A 5,113-nucleotide genomic window follows, 5' to 3' on the forward strand; every position below is an offset into this window, starting at 1 on the left:
AGTATCTATGTTCAAGTCATCAGATTTAGATGAAATATAATTCAGGGAATTGAAGATGTTATTGCTGAGCTTCTGTCAGAGATCTCTGAAAGAGTACAGAGAATGAGTGGGTCATTGCAGTATTAGAGAAAAATCAAATGTATCCATCTTAATATGAGGAGCAATAAAACCTATAAGCTTCCTTCTGTTGTGGCTGCCGTTGAAGCTACAGTCGCGCTGCAGCCATGGCTATCCGCTACCCCATGGCCGTGGGCCTCAACAAAGGCCACAAAGTTACCAAGAAGGTTTCAAAGCCGCGACACTGACGCCGCCGTGGGCGCCTGACCAAACACACCAAGTTTGTGCGAGATATGATCCGGGAGGTGTGTGGGTTTGCCCCTTATGAGAGGCGAGCCATGGAATTGTTAAAGGTCTCCAAGGATAAGCGAACCCTAAAGTTCATCAAAAAAAGGGTGGGAACTCACATCCGAGCCAAGAGGAAGAGAAAGGAGCTCAACAACGTCCTGGCTGCCATGAGGAAGGCCGCTGCCAAGAAGGACTAGACTGGACCCTGCCTGCCTTGCCCCAGTTACCCAAGAAATAATAAAGATTTGGCAAACAGGAAAAAAACAAACAAAAAAAACCCCCTATAAGCTTTGTAGATTTTTAAAAGCCTGACATCTATTCCTTTTAAGAGTCTAGACTATGTATATTATAAAAGGTATAGGTACTTGAACCCCTAAACAGGAATTGTTGATTTCAAGAAGCTAGTATGGTCATCAAGAATAGATCAGGCCAGACCAGTGTCATTTCCTTTACTGACAGGATTATTAAACTAGTCCGTCGGGAGGAATACTATAAATATGTTTTAACTGGGCTTCAGAAAAGTTTTTGAAGGATATTTTTAAAGCTATGTTTGTGGAAAAGATGGAAATAAGTAGTCTATATGAAATAATAGGTGTATTTGGATTGACCAGGCCCAAAGAATAGTCATTTATTACTTACTGTTACTCTGGGAAAGTATTTCTACTGGAGTATTGCAAAGGTTTGTCCTTGGACTGATTTTTAACAGTGACTTAAGTGAAGGTATGAATGAAGTTTTCAAATGATACAAACCTTGGAGGGATAGCAAACACTTTGGAGGACAAAGTCTGATTTAATTAGATTTTAATAAGCTAGAATTAAAATATATAAAAATAAATTAAAAAATCAAATAAGATGAACTTCGACAGGGATAGCAATAAAGTCCCAAACTTGAGCTCAATGAATTAACTTCTTAAATACAAATTGTAGGATAGGAATTTGAAAATATGTGTGACTGTGAGCTCAACATGATTCAACAGTTTGACTTTGTTGCCAAAAAAGTCAATGTGATATTAAGTTGAATTAAGAGAAATATAGTCTGTTCTGTTCAGACTATATCTGAATTATTGTGTTCAATTCTGAATACGTCATTTTATGAAGGACATTGAAAAGCTGGAGAGTGTCTGGAGAAGTGTGACCATTAAAATTGTGTGCCCTGGTTCATTAGATGAAGGAACTATATGAAAGTTTAGATTGAAGAATATATAGATATTTTGAGGAGTGGGGAGAAGTGAAAGGCATTGTCTTGAAATATTCTAACGGTTATCATGTGAATGAGGTATTGGACCTGTACAGCCCAGCATCAGGGGTCCAAACTATGAACAATAGCTGTAAGTTGCATAGAGGTAGATTTATGCTTAATATAAGAAAAGTTCCTGACAATAATAGCTATCCAAAAATGGAGTTAGACAACCCTCACTAGTAGTCTTTAAACACAAAATGGATGATCACTTTTTAAGTATTTTGCAGAAAGTATTATTAATCATTTATGAATTAGGTTTGATGGCTTCTGGTATCCCTTCTAATGTTGAAATTCAAGGAAATTAGATGTTAACTAGAATCTATATTATTAAAATAGAAATCCCAATTCCATTTACTGGTTCCTATGCTAGGAACACCACATAATTCAGTCCCATAATATTCAAACATCATATTATTTCTTCTCTTCTGCTTTCCTTATTGTTTATACTTGACATTTTTACTCACTTCTACCTCAATGTGTTTCAGCTAATCCCAAAATGTTGTCAAAGGCTAGGTGCTATAAAGGTGGAGAAAAAGGACATTCTTTCTTTATTTCTCTCTCTCTTTCTCTTTCTCTCTATTTCTTTCTTTCATTCATTCCTTTTTTCTCTATCTCTTTCTTCCTTTCTTTTCCCAGTATCAGAAGAATCAAAAATTAAAAATGGCATATATAAATGCTTTTGAGGGGCAGCTAGGTGGCACAGTGGATAGAGCATTGGCCCTGGATTCAGGAGGACTTGAGTTTAAATCTGGCCTCAGACACTTAACAGTTACTAGCTGTGTGACCCTAGGCAAGTCACTTAACCCCAATTGCCTCACCAAAAAAACTCAAAAAAAAAAAAAGCTTTTGAGTCTTTTTGTGTGTGTGTGAGGTAATTGGGGTTAAGTGACTTGCCCAGGGTCACAGCTAGTAAGTGCCAAGTGTCTGAGTGTGGATTTGAACTCAGTTCCTTCTAACTCCAGGGCTGGTGCTTTATCCACTGCACCTCCTAGCTCTGTTTTTGAGTACCTCTTGAACCAATGTCCAAAGGTATTGAAGAGCTTCATCAGCAAGAAAGAAAATTTATATTTTGTGTATATATTTATATATATATATTTCCCCCCCCCCGGGGGAGTTTTTTGGGGAACAAGCAGTAATAAGAAATGACTGGCAGGCTGACAAAAGAAGCTCAAACCTTTGTTATTTTCCAACTGCCTGTTGACTCCAGAAATAAAGATAGAAAGAATTGCTTGTAAAGTGGCTTATAACAGAGGTTGGAGGTTGTCAAGTAGTTGGGATTAGAGGAGAAAGGAAATTTGTACACAAACAGAAACACATATAAGTTTTTACACTCATGGTGAATGCAATGCATGTAATAACTGTTTTTAGCTACAGTTAATAAAGCTACATGGAAGATTTATTTCCTTTATAAAAGAAGTCAAGTGGGTATGATAGTAATGTATTGTTTAAAGAAAAGCCTAACAACTAAATCAAGACAGTAGGAAATTTAAAGAGAAGTAATTTCTGCTATCAGTTTTAATGAATATCATTAAGTGATAAAAAATAAGAAAAGAGGAAAAATAGATCAGCTATTGCTCAGAAAATATCCTTCCCACTCTCTTAATTATCATGACAATACAACTTTACAGTGAAGTTAATTTCCTCGATACTTGCATTCTATTTACACCTGATAAAGGAATTCTTTTATCCTGAAAAGAGTGTGGAAGAGAAGTTTTTCAATCACGTATTATATTCTCAGTTTTCCCTCTTCCACCAGTCACATGTAACAACTGTTACACAAATGCACCACATTCCTGTGTAATTTAAGATTCTAAATGTGGTTTCTAATCTGTTCCCCCAGTTTTGGGGGAAACTGACTAAAATCACTTATAAAAAGAGTTTAGGTTTTTAAGGGTTTATTGGAAGATAGAAAGAGAAAGATTGAGAACAGAATTCCAACAGCATGGCAATCCTATCTTTCCTCAATTTTCCTGTGAAGTCCTCTGCTGCCACCACCACCACCATGAAGTCAGAAACCCAAAAAGAGACTGACCTCTCTGCGCAGGACCTCCTTCCTCCTTCCTGTCCCCTCCCAGAAAATAGGAGGCTCCTCAAATTGATTGGCTGGTAGCATTGATTGACAGTACCCATGAGCAAACGTTACTTCCTGATGCCAAGGAAAAGTCGCATGGGCCTTGCCTTCTGAGGCATTCTCCTCATGGTGGAACTTTCCTATAGTAAGTCTCCAGTAGGTGGCGTCATTCCAATCATTACATCCCGTTATAACTCTTATCCTCTCATCCAATAAATTTTATGTAGGAAAATTAACCACAAGGAAATTCTAAGTGGAATTCCTGAATCTGCTAGATGAAAATGGTATGTGCCTTGAATTCAGTGCATTTTGAAATGATTATTACTTGGCATTCCAATTCTTTCCAGAACTATGAATAAATAAGTTAAATGGGTAAAAGTATAATGAACTTCAAAAAGTGTTTCTAAAATATCAGAAGGCAGAGATTGTTCTTACCAACTGGGACTGGGGAGACACAATGTTGTTGTTGTTCTTCTGATAATAAATTTGCTCCTGAGTTGTTGTTTCCTGATGTGAGGAACTCTTTGAGGAAGCTCATTCTACCAATGCACATGGGCAGCTAATTTGAAATTTCTGCTCTTAGAGAATTTGGGGTAATGAAAGGGTTAAATGACTTATTCAAGTTAACATAATTAGTATGTGTCAGGAGTGGGACTTGAACCCAGGTATTCCTAGCTCCATTGCCATTTCTCTATCCAATATGCTGTGATTGCTATAGTGAATGTGTAGGAGATATTAAAATATATAAAAAGTTGTTCTTTTGGTTCTTTACCACCCCCTCAGTGCTGTTTAAACTCCAGCAAGATCCCTAGAAAGTAATTGTTCCTACTACATTTATGTGTAAATGTACTTGAGATTTCCAGTATTCATAAACTCTAGGGCTCATGGGCCCCAACCAGTGTGGTTTCCATTTATTATCAGCTAATGGCCTCAACTGACTTTTAGAAAAGGTTATGGTAGTATAGAAAGAATACTTGTTACAAAACATTCTTCTATCTTCCTCCTCCTCCCCTCCCACCCCAAAAAGAAATGTGGCAAAGGGATAACTCACAAGTTCTGGTGCTAGGATTTTTTTTCTTGCTTTGTAGAATTTTCATGAAGAGCTCCTTAGGTGGAGCTCTATGCTGAGTCACATGTCTATATAATATATCACTTTATAGAGTCTACTGTCAGCATACTCTCTACCATGAGATGGGATGAGGGAGGGGGTGACTCTACCTGAAGCTTTTTATTCCTCCTGTATCCTCTTTATCTGCATTTGCTCTCAGTGTGTCTTTTGCTGATCTGGGATGTATACATTGTCTCCTATTGCTTACTCCTCTCCAATGATATGGCCAGTGAAGTAGGATGGGAAGAATAAAGGGGTAGAAAGTCTCTTCTCCCAAGAGCAGTTCTTTCTCAGGGGCTAAGCTTGAACTAAAATCCTCAACTCTAGAAGTGAAATATTTTTTGCACTG

At 37.5% G+C, this 5,113-nt stretch overlaps 1 pseudogene; it reads left to right on the plus strand.

Moving 5' to 3' along the window:
• Window positions 1-211: 211 nt before the first annotated feature.
• LOC122736790 lies at window positions 212-542 on the plus strand (annotated as a pseudogene).
• Window positions 543-5,113: the final 4,571 nt, after the last annotated feature.

The sequence above is a fragment of the Dromiciops gliroides genome, chromosome 1 (assembly GCF_019393635.1).
Source record: "Dromiciops gliroides isolate mDroGli1 chromosome 1, mDroGli1.pri, whole genome shotgun sequence".
NCBI lineage: Eukaryota > Metazoa > Chordata > Mammalia > Microbiotheria > Microbiotheriidae > Dromiciops > Dromiciops gliroides.